The sequence below is a fragment of the Plenodomus lingam genome (genome assembly GCF_022343315.1).
Source record: "Plenodomus lingam strain CAN1 chromosome Unknown contig_2, whole genome shotgun sequence".
Lineage (NCBI taxonomy): Eukaryota > Fungi > Ascomycota > Dothideomycetes > Pleosporales > Leptosphaeriaceae > Plenodomus > Plenodomus lingam.
Genome location: NW_027093937.1, coordinates 441,328 through 448,476, shown reverse-complemented (window position 1 = coordinate 448,476; position 7,149 = coordinate 441,328).

The following is a 7,149-nucleotide window of genomic DNA, read 5'->3' as shown; positions in this document are numbered from 1 at the left end:
AAAAGGAATTTATAGCTAAAGTAGTATAGTATATATAGTGTCCTAACTATACTGTATATATAGTGTCCTAACTATACTATATATAGTGTCCTAACTATACTATATATATAGTGTCCTAACTATACTATATATATAGTGTCCTAACTATACTATATATAGTGTCCTAACTATACTATATATAGTGTCCTAACTATACTATATATAGTGTCCTAACTATACTATATATAGTGTCCTAACTATACTATATATAGTGTCCTAACTATACTATATATAGTGTCCTAACTATACTATATATATATAGTGTCCTAACTATATTATATATATAGTATACTAATATATATACTATATAAGATATAATAACTAATATAGTAGATAGTACTACTATCTAGGTATTATAATTATATTTTAATTATAGGGGTAACTATAAGGAGTGTTTATATTACTATTATAATCCTACTATAGCTTAGACTACTTAGTTACGCTTCCCCTCCTTATACTTATTACTACCTTTAAGTCTAATAATCTTCTTAATATAATACTATATACAATCTATCTAAGGCAAGATTTACTATTAAGGCAACTTATCCTACGCCTTTAACTATCCTTATAAGTTAATAGTGTGTAGGAAAATACCTATAGTAGCGTTAATTAAGGTAGTAGATTTACTACTAAAAGATAACTTTAGAGTTATAATAACTATATAGGTATAGGCATTAGTATTAGAAGGTATAGTAGAGTAAACTTACTAAAATATTAAGTAGATAGACTATTACTACTACTAGTAATATCTTTAAATATAAGTACATAGGCCAATAAAGTTAGTGTCGCAAACTAAGAATGGGGCAAAAGTGAACACTGTTACCCCACCCTAATAAGTTAATATATATAGTAGGATGTTAATAAGATATTGTATTGTGATAGTTAGTTTAATAGATTAGCTACTAATAAATACGCTAGCAAGAACCTATAAAAGTTACCTCTCTGTATTTAATTGTAATAGATATATGTTATTAGCTACCTAATATATAACTATTATTGTATAGGTATAGTAGTAATAACTATTATCTTTACTAAATATATAATATTAATATAGATATACTATATCCTAATAGTACTAATCTAGATTAGTCTATATTATAAATTATTATATAAAGTCTATAATTACTTTAAAATAGACTTCTAGACACTATATAGAAGTCTATATATACTATCTATAATATAGCTATAAATCTTAATAGAAAATTCTATTTTAGAAATAGGCCTAATTTTGTTATATATATATAGTATAATATAGTGCTACTTCTACTATACTAAATATACTTAGATATGTACCTATATTCTATATATAGATTATCTAATAGAATAGTATTATAGGAGGGATAATAAGTAGATTATAGAGCATCTTTGTAACAAGGTAGGCGCTCTGCCTGTGAAATAAATACTACGTCATCTCCCCTGCCTGTACCAATTTGGCCATGGTCCAAAAGGTACGCACGAGAATACTTAAGCTAAGTAATGCTCGTATAGTATAATATATATATCTTAGCTAAAAAGCCTAAGATAATAGTGCTAGACCCTAGCGCCAACCCATGAACCTTGTTCAAGTCTAGCCTAGGCATCTAGTAAGCGCTAGCTATTTTTTAGCCTAGCCTTGTTACAATCTTAATCTAATTAATCCTAATTAATCCTAATTAATACGCCTATATAACTAACTATCTAATTAACCACTAGCTTACTACTAAGTGCCTAATAAAAGCAGGAGCTCTAGTAAGGAAGGTTTACTAATTATACACCTTCTAGTAATAGCAGCTAAAGCTCTATATATATAAGTCTAATTATAGTAGATATAATCTAATAATCTATCTCCTAAATTATTCCTAACCTTAGTAATCTAGATTTCCACAATTATAAGCCTAGTTCGCGCTTTACCTTATTAAAGATTGTCCTATCTATTTAAGCGTATTATTTAACTTAGACACTAAGCTAGTAAGCCTTACTCTTTCTTTATACTATTTCTTAAGCAGAAGCTTACTTATTACTCTTCTACTATAAGCGACTAAATCCTAAAGGGGGATACCCTACTTACTAGATTAACTAACTGGCCTACCTAGTATATTTAATTTAGATACCATGCCCTAACTAAAGGGATCTAGGCAGAGGTAGACCCTAAGGCTTAGGATACTAAAAACTACTTTAAGCATAAACCTATTAAGCCTAATATGCTAATAGATATTGCGCTATCTAATATAACAAGCGAGCAGTATAAACTCTAAATAGCTTAGTACTAAGCCTGCTTATTAGATTAGGTATTAAAGTTATTAGTAATCTAGAACCTTTTTATATAGGTTAATAATATAGTAGATTAAGGGATCCTTACCCTAGCCTATATAGAGCTTGTTAATTAAGGAAGAGTAACCCTCTAAGCACTTATCTAAGTACTCTATAATACCCTAGCGCTAACTAATTTAAGCGCTGCAACACTAGCAAGATTATAGTATAAAGCTTATCTTTCTAAGGCAAAGATAAGTAGCTAAGACGCTAATTACTAGTAGAAGGAGTAGACAATCCTATATACGCAAGCTAAGGTATACAACGTTCCTAATATTAAAGGATAGCTCGCAGTACAGGATTATCTTAAAGCTCTATCTGCTAGGATCTTACTAGATTAGGGTTAAACTATGTTTTAAAGGATTATTAAAAAGTTAGTAATAGGAGAGCTAACTTATAACCTCCTATAGGTTACTAAGATCTATTTATTACTTCTCTAAGAGAACAATATAAGATTAAGCTCTAAGGGTCCTAGAGTTTTTGCAATAATAGGAGCTCTACCTTTATATTAACCTAAGAAGGAGTCTTTATGCCTATATAGTAGATCTTACCTATAGAAACCTCCTAAATACAAAAATATTATTAAAGCTTAGACTAATACAGGTAACAAGCTTACTACTACTTAATAATTAGAGATTAAGAAAAAGATTAATAGGAATCAAAAATAGAAAGAGTTAAGAAAAGCTCTAATCAAGTCCTATCCTATTAATCAAGATTATAGTAGTAAGGCAAGCACAATTACCTATCTAGATAGTATCTAGGCGGCACTAATTAACCCTATATTAATAGCAGAGAAAACAAATAGGATCTATTTAACTACAGACTTTACAGCTTACGCTCTATTAAAGAGCACTATCTTTAACAATAGGGGTGCAGTATACCTAGTTAATAATATAAGCTACCTAGAAGAAAGCTTATTTAGATTAGTTAGATATAAGATAGTTAAAGCAGGAACTTAAGCTTTTCTAATCTTAGGTAGAGGGACTAGAGTAATCCCTAATACTCTTAATAGACTAAGAGGTCTAAAAATAGAAGATTTAGTGCTTACTAACGTAGTGTTAGTAGAAGGCTTTTATATAAATATTATATTAGAAGCTTAATTACTTAAAGCAGGAGTTTAGTTCCTTAGGCTAGATGCCACCTTATAGTTTAGATTATTAGAAAAGAGCATTGTATTAGCTAAGTTACTACGCAAGTTTAACTTAACTTTCCTAGAATACAAGCCCTCTACCCCTTATTAACTAATCTAAAGCATAGTGGCTAAACAACCCTAACAATCCTAGACAACTTACCTAAGATATAATAGTAAGGAGCTTTAGCACTAATAATTAGGCTATTTAGGACCTAAGGCGCTTAAAGCTCTAGTTAAGTTAGTAATAAACGTTAGGATTAAAGGAACTCCTAGGAGCAAATGCGAGCACTACGCTATTACACATGCCTAATAGGTTATATCAAGATAACTAAGGGAAAGATTACCACGTCTATACTACCAGGTATTATAGGATCTATTTAACATGCTAACAGGTATGGCTTACAAGTAATGGATCTTAGTATTAAAGTGCGACTACTTAGGAAAACTTTATACCTATCTACTGCAAGCCAAAAACCTTAATAAGATTATGTAGGTGTTTAAGAATTTTAAGAGCTTAATACTTAACTAATATAAGCTTAGCATAGTTAAGATTATGCAAGATAACAACGTTGCAACGCTCCCTTAGCGTGGCAAATCTCGCTTTTAGATCTAGGCAGCTAATAATAGTATTAAAATTAAGAGCTTACCTATATATACCTATAAACCTAATAGAGGAGTAAAAAGAGTAGGGCAGGAGATTATAATAAAATTAATTAAAATAAGGATTAGTGCTAACCTACTAACAAAGCTCTGGCCTAAAATTGTTAAAGCAGCGACTTAGCTCTATAATATAAGCCTGTCCTATACTTACAATATAATATTACCTAACAAAGTGCTAGATTGTTAGTTTACTAGATACTTTAGGTAGTGGCAACTAGAGCAGATAAGGGAGGCAACTACTAATCTCTGCCCTAATTAGAGCGGAATATACGCCTATGGCTGTTAAGCTTACCCCCTTAATAGAGATTAAGTAGCTAGGCGTTACAAGAGGGTTTTTAAGGTAAACCCTTAGGGTTATATTAGATATCTAGTAGGATACAGAGCATCTAATATATATAGGATATAGATCCCCTTACTTAATTAAATTATTACAACGTGGAACGTTACCTTTAATAAGGATCTTTTCTATAAAGAGAAAGATCTAGAGCAGCTTTAATAGTTAGAGGCTTAAAAGATAGTTAATATTATTAGCAAAGATAAGATCTATAATACAGGAGAAGCATATAAAGAGCTTAATATCTTTAATTAGCTTTGTATTGCGGTAGAGTAATATAAGGAGTCTAGTAAGCAAGGAGGACTAAACCTAGCGTAGGAGCTAGGGGGTAGGGTAGAGCTAGAGGAGGTAGATAATTAGGCTAGCTAGCCTAGTGATTCACAACCCCCTAAGTAGACACCTCTAGCGTGGGTACTAAGCACGGCTAGCTTAGCACAAAGGATCTATACAAAGTCCCCTAAGCTAACAGGGCTCTAAACTCCTAAACTAACACTAGAACTAAACTTTAGTATAGGAGACAAAGGATCTATGCAGGTTATAGATTAGGGTCTTACTACCTAAGATAGTAGTAATCTAACTTACTTTAACGCCACAATAGGTAGCTCCTAGGAAAGACCTAAAGGGGAGAGTGCTATTAGTAGGTCACTCTATAAGAGCACAGAGATAGGGAAGGGCACCCTATCTAGCTCTTATAGGGGTGGTAAGCAGAGCTCCTACCTACCTACTTTAGGACTAGATTCTGTATCTCCTGCAGATCCCTTACAAGCGGCACCTAGAGCTCCTAGAAGAAGCAGAAAACTGCAAGTTAAAGGACTACTACTAACGCGTGTTAGTAAGCAAGCTTAGGGACAGGACCCTAATAAACTACTAGGAGGCTCTATAAGTATAGGGATATATATAGTAATAGATCTATTAGATATAGATCTAATTAGAAATCCCTTGCATAATCTTTTAGTATATCCTAAACTAAATACTATAATCTACGCTGTGATTGCAGTAGTAATAGGGAGTAAATTTCCTAAAAACCCTAAAAGAAATACGCACTAGGACGCTCTACAAAAAGAGCTAAAATAATAGAAGGATCTCTATAACCACTAAATAGGATAGCAATTTAGAGACGTAGTATATAAAGAAATTAATACTCTGCTAAAAGCTAGTACGTAGGAGGAGATTAATAGGCTAACTATAGAAGAGCGTCTACTCCTACTTAAATAGGTGTTTATATACAAGCTTAATTAGGATAGTTACCTAATTAAGTGTAAAGCAAGGATAGTAGTAAGAGGAGATCTATAGCTTACTAACTTAATTCATTTAACCTACGCAGCTACCCTAGCAGCTTGAACCTTTAGGACTATAATAGCTATTAGAGCTAAGTTTAACCTTAAGATATATTAATATAATGTTGTTAGAGCTTTCCTTAACGCCTTAAGGGATTAACACCCTATAGTTATCTGCAAGCTACCTAAAGGATATTAAATACCTAGGAAGTGCGTTAAGCTTAAACAAGCTCTATATAGATTAAAAGACTTACTATTATTATAGTATAACAAGCTCTTAACTACACTCTAAGAAAATAAGCTTATTGCTTCTAAAGAGGAGCTATACCTATTCTTTAATAGAGATTGCAGTATCTTGTTAATATTCTATGTGGATAATATCCTATCGCTCTATCACTAAAACTACGCAAGCTAAGCTCACAAGGTTATCTAAGCTCTAAAGCAAAGATATACTATAGAAGAGAAGGGACCTGTAAGCTAGTTTCTAGGGGTAAGAGTAATCTAGGATAGAAAGAGACAGACAATAACGCTTATTTATAATAAATATATTAACAAGATTACAAAGAAATTTAATCTAGTAGAGATAGGAAAATTCCCTACTATACTACTATTAAGTAAAGATATTAAAAAGAGCACTAGAGAAGCCACTAAAAAGGAGATCAAGGACTATTAGGAGCGCGTTAGATTAATCCTTTACACCTTAATTATAGTGCGCCCTAATATTGCCTATGTAGCCTCCTAGCTCTCCTAATACCTTACTAACCTATCTAAACAACACTTTAATACAGTTAATTAAGTGATTGTCTATTTATACTAAACTTAATACTAATTAATCTAATATAGGAATAGGGATCCTAATAAGCTTATAATATATAGTAATACGTTATTTGCTAATAATATTAATACTTAGCGATTATTATATAGATACCTGATTACGCTCTTTAGAGGACCTATTATTTAGAAGGCAGCTTAACAAGCAACTGTCACTACTTTAACTACTAAGGCAGAGCTCCTTGCGCTTAAGCAAGTAAGCAAAGAAGCAATAGCGTTAAAACGCTTTTTAACTAAAATACACCTTACTTTAGATACTACCTAGACAATTAATTATAATAATTAATAAACTATTAGGTTAGTAGTAGGCAATAATAAAAGGATTACTACTAAGCTGCGCTATATAGATATTTAAAACATGTGGCTTAGGTAAGAGCATGTAAAGGGATCTTTCTATATTACCTACCTACCTACTAGTAATATACTAGCTAATAGGCTTACTAAAAACCTAATAGTATAATAATTTATAAGGTTTAGGGAGCACCTAAAGTTATATAATAGTAGAGCATAGATTATATAATATTAATTAAAGTAAGGTAGTATATAAGATCTATTAATATATAATATAAAATAACTAGCTATAGCCT